This window comes from Rana temporaria, chromosome 5, assembly GCF_905171775.1.
Source record: "Rana temporaria chromosome 5, aRanTem1.1, whole genome shotgun sequence".
Lineage (NCBI taxonomy): Eukaryota > Metazoa > Chordata > Amphibia > Anura > Ranidae > Rana > Rana temporaria.
In genome coordinates, this window is record NC_053493.1 from 349,417,662 (window position 1) to 349,432,172 (window position 14,511).

Genomic DNA, 14,511 nt, shown 5'->3' on the forward strand with positions numbered 1-14,511 from the left:
TATAGCACGGTCAGCAAGTGGTTGATATACAGTCATTTTACACACCTGCCTAAAACGTTTGCACAACAGTGTACATGTCAAACACTATAAATGTTTGGTTCTATATAAATACCTTCAATAAATAAATAATTACCTGTAATAAATAAATAAAGGGACCCTGATTAAGAGAGAACCTTAAAGGGGAATATGTTGTAAGGGGAACCCTAATGGGAATCTTGATGTAGGGGGGACTCTGATGGAAATTCTTTCAGCAAGTATTTGTAAAATACATCATGTGCCCCTGGTCTCTATAATAGAGAGTGCAGTGTGTAGAGAGGTGGCTGCTCATGGAAGACAGGAATATAATATAGAGGGCAGAGGAAATCACTGAGCAAGGAACTGCAGAAGAGGAGTGCAGAGAGCATGACATGAATCTACATATACAAGCATGCAGTGAATGAATCCATCTACACATACAAGTATCTGGTTCTTTGTATGAGGTGTGCTGACTGCCAGGACACACACAGAGAGCCATTGCTGCCAGAGTCCGGAGCTCAGGATCATTGCAGGCATCTGCTCCATCCCTCTCTCCATCCCTTTCTTTCTCCTCCATCCTTCTCTCCTCCATCCCTCTCTTCTCTCCTCCATCCATCTCTCCTCCATCCCTCTCTCCTCTCTCTCACCTCTCCTCTATCCCTCTCTTCTCTCCTCCATCCATCTCTCCTTCATCCCTCTCTCCTCTCTCTCACCTCTCCTCTATCCCTCTCTCCTCTCCTCCATCCCTCTCTCCATTTCTACATCACTCTCTCTCCTCCTCCATCCCTCTCTTCTCTCCTCCATCCCTCTCTCCTCTCCTCCATCCCTCTCTCCATCCCTTTCTTTCTCCTCCATCCTTCTCTCCTCCATCCCCCTCTCCATCCCTTTCTTTCTCCTCCATCCTTCTCTCCTCCATCCCTCTCTTCTCTCATCCATCCCTCTCTTCTCTCCTCCATCCCTCTCTTCTCTCCTTCATCCATCTCTCCTCTATCCCTCTCTTCTCTCCTCCATCCCTCTCTCCTCTCTCTCACCTCTCCTCTATCCCTCTCTTCTCTCCTCCATACATCTCTCCTCCATCCCTCTCTCCTCTCTCTCTCTCACCTCTCCTCTATCCCTCTCTCCTCTCCTCCATCCCTCTCTCCATTTCTACATCACTTTCTCTCCTCCTCCATCCCTCTCTTCTCTCCTCCATCCCTCTCTCCTCTATCCCTCTCTCCTCTCCTCCACCACTCTCTCCTCCATCCCTCTCTCTTCTCCTCCATCCCTCTCTCCTCCATCCCTCTGTCCATCCCTTTCTTTCTCCTCCATCCCTCTCTCCTCTCCTCCACCACTCTGTCTTCTCCTCCATCCTTCTCTCCTCCATCCCTCTCTCCATCCCTTTCTTTCTCCTCCATCCCTCACTCCTGTCTTCCATCCTTCTCTCCTCCATCCCTCTCTTCTCTCCTCCACCCCTCTCTCCTCTTCTCCATCACTCTCTCTTCTCCTCCATCCTTCTCTCCTCCATCCCTCTATTCTCTCCTCCATCCTTCTCTCCTCTTCTCCATCACTCTCGCTTCTCCTCCATCCTTCTCTCCTCCATCCCTCTCTCCTCTCCTCCATCCTTCTCTCCCCTTCTCCATCACTCTCTCTTCTCCTCCATCCTTCTCTCCTCTATCCCTCTCTCCTCTCCTCCATCACTCTTTCCTTTCTTTAATCACTCTCTCCTCTCCTCTATCCCTCTCTCCTCTCCTCCATCTCTCTCTCCATCACTTTCTCCTCCGTCCCCCTTCTATCCTTCTCTCCTTCATCCCTCTCTCCCTTCCTCCATCACTCTCTCCTCCATCCTTCTCTCCTCCATCCCTCTCTCCTCCATCCCTCTCTTCTATCCTCCATCCCTCTCTTCTATCCTCCATCCTTCTCTCCTCTATCCCTCTCTCCTCCATCCCTCTCGCCTCTCCTATATCATTCCCTCCTCCACCCTTCTCTCCTACATCCCTCTCTCCTCCATCCCTCTCTCATCTCCTCCATCACTCCCTCCTCTCATCCATCCCTCTCTCCTCACCTCCATCCTTCACTCCCTCCTCTCATCCATCCCTCTCTCCTCACCTCCATCCTTCTCTCCTTCATCCCTCTCTCCTCCATCCCTCTGTCCTCTCCACCATCCCTCTCTCCTCCATCACTCTCTCCTTCATCACGCTCTCCTCTTCTCCATCTCGCTCAACTCCATCCCTCTCTGAATGAATGAATGAAAACTTATATAGCGCAACACATGCAAACTTAATCGCCTCTCTCCTCTTCTTCATCCTTCTCTCCTCCATCCCTATCTCCTCTCCTCCATCCTTCTCTCCTCCATCCCTCTCTCCTCTTCTCCATTCCTCTCTCCTCTCCTCCATCATTCTCTCTTCTCCTCTATCCCTCTCTCATTCATCCCTCTCTCTCACCTCTCCTCTATCCCTCTCTACTCTCCTCCATCACTCTCTCCTCTCCTCCATCCTTCTCTCCTCCATCCCTCTCTCCTCTCCTCTATCCCTCTCCCCTCTCCTCCATCACTCTCCCCTCTCCTCCATCACTCTCCCCTCTCCTCCATCACTCTCTCCTCACCTCCATCCTTCTCTCCTCCATCCCTCTCTCCTCCATCCCTCTCTCCTCTCCTCTATCCCTCTCTCCTCTCCTCCATCCCTCTCTCCTCTCCTCCATCACTCTCACCTCAATCCCTCTCTCCTCACCTCCCTCCTTCTCTCCTCTATCCCTCTCTCCTCCATCCCTCTCTCCTCTCCTCCATCCCTCTGTCCTCTCCCCTATCCCTCTCTCCTTCATCACTCTCTCCTCTCCTCATCCCTTGTAACTCCATCCCTCTCTCCTCCATCCCTCTCTCCTCCATTCCTCTCTCCTCTCCTCCATCCCTCTCTTCTCTATCCCTCTCTCCTCTCCTCCATCCCTCTCTCCTCTCCTCTCTTCTCCATCACTCTCTCCTCTCCTCTCTCGCTCTGCTCTATCCCTCTTTTCTCTCCGCCATCACTCTCACTCTCTCCATCTCTCCCCTCTCTCTCTCCTTCACCCCTTTTCTCTCTCCTTTCTCTCTCTCTCTCCTCCATCCCACTCTCTCTCCGACATCCCGCTATCTCTCCTCTATCCCTCTCGCTCCCCCCTCTCTCTCTCCTCTCTCCACCATCCCTCTCTCCATCCCTCGCTCTCTCTTCTCTCTCCTCTTTCTCTCTTGCCTCTCTCTCCACCCCTCTCTCTTTCTCTCTCTCTTCTCTGTCTCCTCTCTCTCTCTTTCTCACTCTCTTCCCCTCTCTCTCTCTCTCTCTCTCTCTCTCCTCCATCCCTCTATCCTCTCCCCATCCCTCTCTCCTCTCCTCCATCACTCTCTCCTCTCCTCAACCCTTGTGACTCCATCCCTCTTTCCTCCGTCTCTCTCTCCTTTCCTCTATCCTTCTCTCCTTCATCCCTCTCTCCTCCATCCCTCTCTTCTCTCCTCCATCCCTCTCTTCTCTCCTCCATCCCTCTCTCCTCTCCTCCATCCCTCTCTCCTCTCCTCTATCCCTCTCTCCTCCATCACTCTCTCCTCTCCTCTCCTCTCTCTCTTCTCTATCCCTCTCTTCTCTCCTTCATCCCTCTCACTCTCTACATCTCTCCCCTCTCTCTCTCCTATCTCTCTCTCCTCCACCCCCTCTTTCTCTCCTCCATCCCACTCTCTCTCCGCCATTCCGCTATCTCTCCTCTATCCCTCTCTCTCCCCCCCTCTCTCTCCACCATCCCTCTCTCTCTTCTCTCTCCTCTTTCTCTCTTGCCTCTCTCTCCACCCCTCTCTCTTTCTCTCTCTCCATCCCTCTCTCTCTTTCCCACTCTCTCTTCCCCTCTCTCTTTATCCTCCCTCTCTCTCTCTCTCTCTCTCTCTCTCCTCTTTCTCTCTCTTTATATCCCCTTCTATCGCTCCTCTTTCTTTCCTCTCTCTCCCTCCCCCTTTCTTTCTCTCTCTCCTCTCCCCATCTCTCCTCTTTTTCTCTCTCCTTTTCTCGCTCTCCACTTTCTCTCCTTCTCCCCCTCTCCCCTTTCTCTCCCATCTTTCCTCTCTCACTTCTTCTTATCTCTCTCTCTCCCCTCTTTCTCTATCCTTCATCCCTCTCTCTCTGTCTCTCCCCTCCATCCCTATATCTCCTATTCCCAGAGATTTTTTTCTCAGAAAATAGGTGCAGGAACTCAACCACGACCCCCGTTAGATTTCACAAACAGTAGAAGGGTCTTAAAGGGGCATTAAATACCAGGATTGCATTACACACAGAGTGCAGAGTTCAGGGGGGTTACACACAGAGTTCAGAGCTGTCACTTGTAAACACAGAAACCAGACTTCTGTGTTTACAAGTGATTGCAGTGAGCAGGCACCAAAGGGTCTGAGCCAAAGGTGGTGGAACTGAGTTCCCCCAAGTTCCCCCTGAAAAAAAGCCCTGCCTATTCCTGTCTTTTCTCTCCCTCTCCTTTTTCTCTCTCTCCCCTCTCTCTCTTGCCTTCATCCCTCTCTCCTCTCCTCTCTCATTCCCCCCTCGCTCTCTCTTCTCTCTCATCTCTCCTCTCTCTCTCTTCTCTCCCCCTCTCTCTCCTCCATCCCTATATCTCCTCTTCCTGTCTTTCCTCTCCCTCTCCTCTTTCTCTCTCTATCTCTCCTCTCTCTCTCTTCCATCCTTCTCTCTCCTCTTTCTCTCTCTCCTCTCTCTCTGCCTGTACTTGTAGTCTTGCTCTCCCCACTCCACCCCCTCCCTCCTCTCCTCTCCTCAGCATCCTCCTTGTCAGCCTCCTTAGCACCAGCCGCGGCATCAGACAACGTGCAGAGTGAGTGGCAGCGGTCGGAGGGAGCTGAGAGCCCGGAGGACAGAGGAGAAACTTGTGCTGACTTCTTCCATCCTCTGCCTGCTACATTGTCTCCATCCTCCCCAGAAAGCAGCTAGGAAGACACCTGCTTCCCTCTCCTACTTTCCTTCTGAAGGTGGCATCCTCCTGAACTCTACTGAGGTCCTCCTCCCACCTCCAGCCTCTCATTACCTTACAGCTACCCCCCCCCAGCCCAGCACCCCCATACTTCCATGCACACATCCCACCTCCTCTGCCTGCAAGTCAGCCTGGCTCCAAGTCACGTGTCAGTGCCCGAGGCAGACACCGAGGGAGAAGCTGCTCTTTCCTATTCACACCGCCATACTGTAATTTTACTCCTAAAAAAAAAATCTCATTTTTAATTACAACATTTTACTCCCCACTCTGGTGAGTACCTTCTGGGTGACAATTCTTGTCTTTTTTTTATTTTTTGTCTTTTTCTTTTTTTCTTTTTTTTTTGTTTTGTTTTCATTTTTTTTTAATCTCTTGTTATTATTTTTAACTTGTTTAAAGATGGGAGCTGGGGCATGCTGCTTTTTAATCCTGAGTGCAAGTTTTTGTAGCAGGCTGCTGGGGGCTAGACAGAGAGGTGCTGCTGCTGCTGGATCTACAGGCTGCTGCTGGGAGATCCCCACAGCTCAGGATGTGCAACTGGTTCTCCTTGGCAGTGTAAAGTAAATGTTATTGTTTCTTTTTTTCTTTTTTTTTTCTTACCCACATAAAAATAAATAATATTTTTATTCCTTCTAAAGCATGTTTGGTAACTCTTGCTTCCTTTTTGGTCTTTTTTTATGGTCTGCGGGAGTTAACGTTCTTTTTCTTTTCTTGAAATCTGGCAAAAGCACCTTTTTTTCTAGTTTTGCTTTTTCTTTTTCTTTTTTTTCTTCTTCTTCTTGTTTCCTGTAAATTTCTATTAACCCTTTCATGAGGTGAAAACTTTTTTTTTTTCATTCCAGTGTGATCATATATATAGATATATATATATTTTTTAATCCCCCCCACCCCTTTACCTATTCAAATGCCATTGACTTCTTGTGCCTATTTGATGTGTCCTTTCTTGCAATGATATGGGGTCACAAAAAAAAGATGATGTATGTCTATCTGCTCTGTACACATATTAACATTTCCAATTGATGGCAGTGGAAGGTGTTTTTTTTTTTTTTTTCTTCTTTCTGGAAAATGAAGTGCGCTTTGGTTTCCTTGTCAACAGAAGATGAAGTGAACGTCTGAGAGGCTCACAGTGCAGGTACTTCATCTCTTGAAGGCGTTTCCACTGTTTGCAATCACGAGAACAGCAACTACACTGCCTATTGCTTTTTACTGTATATGTCTATAAGATACTCAGTAAGTGTCACTGTTATTACTTACAAATGCTTTAACGCATCCCTATGTAACTTAGTTGTACTATTCGCTTGCAAGGAAATCAATCTTTCTGCAAGCTGAGGCTTTCAAAGAAGTTTTGTTGTTGATCCAGTGTTGTTGTGGGATTGTGTATAATATAGGTGACTCCTTATTGTCATTGTCTAGGCAAAGGATGGAAACTTAGGCAAGCTTAACCACTGCCTACATGATGCTCAAGTCATTGATTATTAGTTCCCTTGCACACTAGAGTATTGATTTACTAAAAGATGTCATAAAGGCTGTACGCATTTCAGTTTTCAAAAGTGATGAGACTGATTGTGGTGGTGAATGGCTCAATTTTACAGCATATATGTTAGTTATAATGATAGATCATGATATTGCAGGGCAGACAAAACCTAGAGGTTTTACTTCTGAACCCATCCTAGCTTTTTAATAAATGCCAGGAGAATGCTGCTTAGATAAGGAGCCAGGGGTGTTGCTAGACCCTCCAGGGCAAGTGCCCCAGGTCCTCTACTAAGTCCCTCAGGTCTTCTTTGAGATATATTCTATGCATTATAGAGTTGTGCAGCAATGTAAAATGTTTCTATTTTTCAATCCATTTATTATTTAATTTGTCTTCATAATGTGAAATTTTTTAGACCAGTTCCTTATATTAATCTCATATTTGAACCACCATGGTTATTATGGTCTCCCAGCAGCCCCTCAGCATTTTAATCTATGAGATGCCCCAGTCCTGTTAGGACCCTAGCAACGCTCCTGTTTGGAGCCCTTGGAGAGTAGAGGTAATTATTCAAGATGGCTGCGCCCACACTGAATTCTCCAGTAGTTCATATGGATGCTGCATGTGCAAAAAAATGTAATCTTGCTGGCAAATGCTCTTTAAGAATGCCATGATAATGATGGTTGATAGGACACATCTGGCATGATAAAAATGTTCTGCTTTACAAGTGTGTAGTGCAGCCATTCTCAGCCATGGTTCCTCCAAGGTCTGCTAAGGGTTCCACGAGTTGTGACTGATTAACCTCCCAATAGATAATGGCTGCAACGTTTTGGAGCCAATGCCACTTAACAGAGCCAACAAGATGAAACCAGAGACCTTTTTAGTTTTCTGTAAGGGTGGCAATTCTTCCAACTGACCACCAAAATATACATTTCCCACTGACCTTTAAAGAATTGGTTTTAGCAGGAGTTCCTTGAAACCTGAAAATTATGTTAAAGGTGTCTCTGGGGTAAAAAGTTTGAGAAAGGCTGGTGAAGACCCTTGAGTAAAATGGTGCTCAGAAGGAAACTTTTCTTCCATGTGCGCTTGTCAGTTATTCTGAGCATTGGCTGTCTTGCTGCAATAAATGACAGATCAGCCAGTAAAGCAACACCCATGCAAGCTTATGTCTTCTTAATCTGATTGTCTGCTGATTGGCTGCTTGAAGGCACTGCAAGTTTTCAGTATTGGCGTAAAACCTATGCTCTTTTATAAGTTGTCCACATGTGACCTGCCCAATTATGATGATGACTACACAGCCCTGCTGATTGCTGGTAGTGTTTTTTAATAGTGTCAGTTCTGGAAAGGTTCTGGAAAGGTCAAAAGACATCTAGAGTTATGTGAACTGCAGCCTGTGCTCAATGCATCTCATACAGCTTTATTTGTGCTTGGATTGTTCTGGATGAACGGTTTATAAATCCTTGTCAAATGTTGGAATGTGATTGAAAAGATGATATATGTAACTGCTTTTGTTTGCATCATATGTATTGTGTGATTATTATACTGTTGCTTTTACTAATAACATTCTAGAGTCATGAATGATTTATGAATTGCTGCTTGTCATTGTCAGATTGCTGAATTATTGCTGTACACTATGTTGATTAGCAGCTCCAGGATTTTTTATTTATTTTTATGTGAATGGGATAAATAACACACAAATGTAAGTGGAACTGTTGTTATGCTAAGGCTGACTGTGTACTTCATCTTTAGCTGGGAATGTTGTTGCCCCCAAGCGTTTTCAGGCAGGGATACTGATGCTGTCATTTACAAGGCTAAAATATGATGAGCAGGAAATAGCACAAGACATATCACACACAGTGCTTGTCTTTTTTAGAAATGGGTTTACGATCAGTGCACAATGTTGCAGTACTGAGTATTAATAATAATGTGCGGAGTCCATCCTGTACATTGCTCTAATGCTTTGTTGTATTATTTTATCTCCAAGGCAATTGTCTAGTTAGGTTGGAGGCATTTGTAACTATATGTTTGTTTTCTATGATTGGATAGATAGATCTGAATATATACACACAGTATATATATATATATATATATATATATATATATATATATATATATATATATATATATATATATATATATATATATATATATATATAAATAACTAAATAGATAGATAGATAGATAAATATATAAATATATATATATATATATATATACATAGAGAGAGAGGGAGACATAAACTGTATATATATCTCAACTAACAATCCCATTTACTTTACAAGAAGAAACATTATCAAGCTTCACATGCAAAATCATATTACATTTTTATTTTATTTACTAGAAGATTGTGAGAACTATTATTTTTTTTTTTTTTTATTATTTTTTATACCTTGAATTTAAAGTGAATCTGCAACAAGTAAAGTAAGTCACAAGGAAATAATAGTGTTACCGTGTACACATTGGTTTAACTTTTTAAATTTCAACCTGCCAGGGATTGAAGGTTTTGCCTTCAGTATTAAGTAATATATTATTTATACATGGATCCTGAAAGCTTAATCAGCAACTGGCTTTATATATATCTTTTTAATACTCCAGATGCAAGGTCTCCCTGCCATATTTCCTAGCTGTGTCTTTGTCCATCTGTCCATCATCCTTCATAACTGTCACAGCAGGTGTAGGCTCAGGAACTCATGTACATATATCCTACCAATAGCATCCAAGAGAGATAGAAAAGATAGTAGATGGTTTGACCTCTTCAACGTCTACCAAACAATTATACCTCAGTTGTGGTTGAGGAAAAAGTATCTAACTCAAGGTTCTTGATTGTCAGGTATCTACATTTAGGATATGAAGTCATATACAATCTATTTTCAAATCCTGACTATGCCAAACCTGTGTACTTGCAATCATTAATGTATTATGCTCAAAACTGTAATAAAACATATTGGAATAGAAAACCGATATCTCACTTTTGTGTGGATTTACCCTTTAAGTGAAACATCAGGACTTTTGGTTGTTCTGTTTGAGGGTCCCATTCCCATTAGGTATGTTTGGCTGTGCTGGGCATCCTTGTCCAGAGCAGTCTCAATACATGGACAAGGAAAATTACCTTATGTCCCTTTTGTTCCCTTTTTACCTTTTTGTTTAGTTTATATCAATGTGCTGCGGTGGTGTGTGCGGGAAGAAAATAGGTTGTGCTGTAACTTTTTTCACAGCAACATGTTGCCTCACACTACACCATGCTGATGAGAATGAATAGAATGTCATTTTGTGACATTCCAATAAAGTTTTAAGAAAAAAAAAGGAAATTGCAGTGCTTTGTATTCAGTGCATGGGCACTGTGTTCTCAAAAGTGTGCACCAGGGTCAGGGGCTCACAAAAGTGGTCTGGTGCAGGACCCTACAGATGTACTGTATATACAAAAGGACTTTAGTCTGTGTGATTTTTGTATTACACATACAGTATGTATAAAATTTAGATTTTCTTTTCTGCTGATGTCTTTTAGCAGAACAGAAAATGACAAGATGCTAATAGGGTCATTAGCTTATCTCAACTTTCTGTACTGGAAATGCAACAAAAAACAAGGGAAAATTACCCAACCGGGATGCAGAAAACATAAAAAAAATCAAACAGAGGTTTTCAAAGCAAAAAGTTCCAGTTTAGCATTTGGATTTAATATCGGTCAATAAACTGGTATTAGATCAGCCACTGTATTTACTATGTTTACTTAATTCTTTGGCTTGCCATCTTAGATATTAATTTTCTACTGTAAGTAATAGAATTTATTTTGGAAAGCTGTCCCGTGTTTCCCCGAAAATAAGCCTGGGTCTTATATTAATTTTGCCAGCCAAAAACACACTAGGGCTTATTTTCGGGGTAGGTCTTATATGCTGTCTTCTCTCCCAACTGCCTGTCAGAAATCCCCTGTGGAAATTCCTAAAATTTACAGCACCGCATATTGCATAATGTGTATGTCTGCAATTTAATTGTGCCACATACCTTCTTCTAGTGCTGGGCGCATCTTGAAGCTCTCTTCCCCTCTTCAAGCACTGCAGAGGGAGGGGGGCCCGAGATCCCTCGCTGACAGCTTGCAGAAGAGCAGAGCAGCCCGACATCAGCTAATCGCTGCTCGGCGATTCTGTTCCCCGCCGGAGCTCTAAGGAATGCAGAGGGAGGGGGGCCCGAGATTCCCCCTAACAGCATTCAGAAGAGCAGATCGGCGTAAAATCAGCTGAGCGCTGCTCAGCGATTCCGTTTCCAGCCAAAAGCCTCTTCCCAGCTCTAAGGAATGCAGAGGTAGGGGGGCCCGAGATCCCCTGCTGGGAGGAGAGGGGAAGAGGAGAGCAGCGCGAGTACAGCTGAGAGCACAGGGAGGTCAGCGCTATACCAAAAGGTATTTGGCACAACTACACTATATAATAGTGTAATATAGTGGACTCTAGTATTTCCCCGGCACTTTAAACTAGGGCTTTCAGGGTAGGGCTTATAGTGCAGCCCTTTCTGAAAATCGGGGTAGGTCTTATTTTCGGGGTAGGTCTTATTTTCGGGGAAACACGGTATATGTTGCTTAGTTACATAGTTAGTCTGGTTGAAAAAAAGATACAAGTCTATCTAGTCGAATCTATAAAAGGGAATTAAAAAAATCATACAATTCTATATGCACAATCCTATAACCACAGTTAATCCAGAGGAAGGCAAAACAAATCCAGCAAAGCATGAACCAATTTGCTCCATCAGGGGAAAAAATTACATTCTGATCTCCCAAGAGGCAATTTGATATTCCCTGGATTAACTTTACCTATAAATGTTATCATCTAGTAAAATTATGTACATTTAGGAAATAATCCAGGCCTTTTTTAAAGCAATTTACTGAGCTGGACAGAACAACCTCTTTAAGGAGTCTATTCCACATTTTCACAGCTCGTACTGTGAAGAAACCTTTCCATATTTGGAGACAAAATACCTTTTCCTCCAGATGTATAGCGTGTCCCCTTGTCCTCTGTAATGACCTTAAAGTGAATAACTCAACACCAAGTTCACTATATGGACCCCTTTTGTATTTATATCATACCCCCCTTAATCTCCTCTTCTCAAAAGAGATAATTCCCCCATCCATACAAGTTACGATTATTGTATTCATTATTATTGTATTGTATTCAGACAGCAGGTCCTCCTCCCTTGTCAGAATACGCTGATCATTTGGGTGCAGCACTGATTGAAGGAACATTTTCCAAACAAGCCAGCTCAAAAGAGAATGGGAACGGTCATAGATGGATTGAAATTCGGTCGGTCCCTGTTCAGCTGGCTGAATTTTGATCCATCTAAGGCCAGCTTTAGTATTTCCATGAATGAAAAATAAACCTGTTATTGTAAGTTCCTTAAGCTTAACATGTGGTGTATACCTGGAATTTATAGTTTTACAATGTAAGTCGTTTAAAAGCATCCAGCCATATATTGGACATGTATCTGTATATCCATCTCAGCCTACATTGGACATCTGATGTTTTATTTTCAAATCTTAAGAGTGCCAGCTTTTCAACCACATAGAACTGGATCTCTTTCCCCTGGTGCTGAAGCTTTGACCAACGATTATCATACTGATGCTGTATCATCTAGGGCAGACTGGGTGGGTAGGTTTCTCCAGGGAGGTGTCTACACTTCAGCCCTGGTGTCTGTCAGCTGCTATGGTTGTGTCCAACAGAAAGAAGTGCCAGATGCCAGAGGACCACCTTCTAGGTTCAGGAAGTGATCTCCTAAACCTTGTGGCACTTTTAACTTTTCAGGCGCTAAATGCCAAAGAAAGTTGAGCACAGCTCTGGAGGAAAGCCAAGTCCTTCATATACACTCGGAATGCAAGTCTAGCTAAAAAAACATACATGATGATTTTAATGGTGTAGAGCCCAATAATAAAATGTATCATTATAGTGCATAGGCGTGCACACAGGGTGTGCCTGGGCACACCATAATCACCTCATGTGATGCAGATTCCCCCTGTTTAGTCCCCTGATATTTCACCTAAAAAAATTGTAAACAAAGTAAAATAATAAAAAAAAAATACAAATAAAAACTACTGACACCGTCCACTGCCATACTGACACCAACCTTTGCTCTACTGATAACGTCCATTGCTTTACTGACACTGTCAGAATACAGTAAATACACATACACACACATACATATGTGTTTGAGCTTTGGGGTACACACCCTTATGCAATAGGCTGTGCACACTTATGTCATAGGGCTAGATTCAGGTAGGGCAACGTAAATTTGTGCGGGCGTAAATAGTCAATGCATTTGACATGAACGTAATTTACGCAAAGCCCTATTCGCGAACGACTTACGCAAACGACGTAAACGACCGTTGGACAACGTCCATACTTAACATTGGCTATGCCTCATATAGCAGGAGTAACGTTACGCGGGAAAAAGCCTTACGCAAACGACGTAAAAAAATCCGCCAGGCGCGCGTACGTTTCTGAATCGGCGTATCCAGCTCATTTGCATATTCTACGCTGAAATCGATAGAAACGCCACCTAGCGGCCAGCGTAAATATGCACCCTAAGATACGACGGCGTAGGAGACTTACGCCACTTGTATCTTAGCATAATTTAAGCATATCTGGTTTCCAGAATACACTTAAATTTACGACGGCGTAGATTCAGAGTTACGACGGCGTATCTACTGATACGCTGGCGTAACTGTCTCTGAATCTAGCCCATAGTGTATTTACCAATAAGGGCTGTATGTTTCCTATACCACACCACATTAGTCTGTACTCTGCAATGTACATTCCCTATTTCACATCACCTGATTTTTTAAGCTGTGCTGTACATACCTATTCCATTCTATAATGTTGGGTATGCTGTGTTGTACATTCTCTATCCCACACTGTCCTTTTCTGTATCCACACTGTATGATTCCTGTTCCACATCTCTTCCTTCTGTACATCCGCTTTTAAATTCCCTATTCCACATTACCTCATTCTGTATCCTGTACTGTTCCCTGTTCTGTGCTGCCTGATTCTGTACTCTGCAATAAGTATTCCCTATTCCACATCACATCATTGTGTATACTGTGCTATATATTTCTTATTCCACAACACCAATGACCATTTCTGGACAGAACCTAGAACAGCATTTTTATGTAGAAAGGCAAATATTACACCCTTCTATTGATCCTTATTTATCCATCCCAGCACTTTTTGTTAACTTACAGTGGCTTAACTACAAATCTGTCATCCATTTGAAACATTTAAAATTAAAAATGATGTCTATTCTGGAGGAAAAGGCCAGAAAAATGTACACAATGAATAGAAGACCTCAACTATGATAAAAGATTAAATACAATGAATTTAATACCTACATTTTACAGGGAAGAGTAACTAAAGTGAATATATCATTAGAAAAAGATGGGGGCTGCCATGGATGATCTATCCTTTGCAAATTCTAGTTCCCTGCCTACTTCAGCATCAGCACTTTCTGAGTCACTGACCCTGAACAAATACAGAGAAGGGAATTCTGACACTGACATTCAGCATGCTTGTTCCAGTTCTATGTCTCAAAAGTATTGAACTAATTCAAGTCAAGCCACTAGCTTTTTGAAAAGAAGGTCACCAATGGTAACCCATCTCTATGGGGGTTAAGGTCTGAGCTCTGACTACATCATTTTTTTTATTTTTTATGACAGAGCCATTTTAAGGGAGAATATTGATTACCATATAAGTCAAACCCTTGGTAACAGTTAAACAAGTTTTCATAAGGATGCAAAAGACAAGACTTTTGTTTTTAAAAGTTTAAAATCTCACAACAGGTTTACCAAAGTCAACTTCTAAGCATCAGTCTATTTAAGGTCCCAATAGTAATCAAGCTTTGGGTGGCCCGGTATTTAAAATTTGCATTTATAGCTCTGCGAGTGCTTGCTGCTTCTCTTTTAAATAAGAAATATCAATTACTTTTTTTTAATAAAAGCAATGCATTTGTTTTTTTTAATTGTATTGTTGTACATACCATTATTAAGTATACTTACAACACAAGGTTACCTGAAGTGTCCTTTTGTAGTCTGATAC

General features: G+C 43.0%; 1 protein-coding gene across 4 annotated transcripts in view; it reads left to right on the forward strand.

Annotated features, from left to right (window-relative positions):
• The first annotated feature begins 4,792 nt into the window (after window positions 1-4,792).
• RALYL (RALY RNA binding protein like) overlaps window positions 4,793-14,511 on the forward strand; it is a 1,196,807-nt gene continuing 1,187,088 nt past the window's right edge. The window contains exons 1-2 of one of the 4 annotated variants that reach the window (XM_040354532.1): window positions 4,793-5,250; window positions 6,074-6,207. The gene's annotated coding sequence lies outside the window, so the exon portion shown is untranslated. Of the gene's footprint in view, window positions 5,251-6,048; window positions 6,208-14,511 lie in introns of those variants that run through there. The other 3 variants (XM_040354535.1, XM_040354531.1, XM_040354534.1) reach the window with 3 other exon arrangements.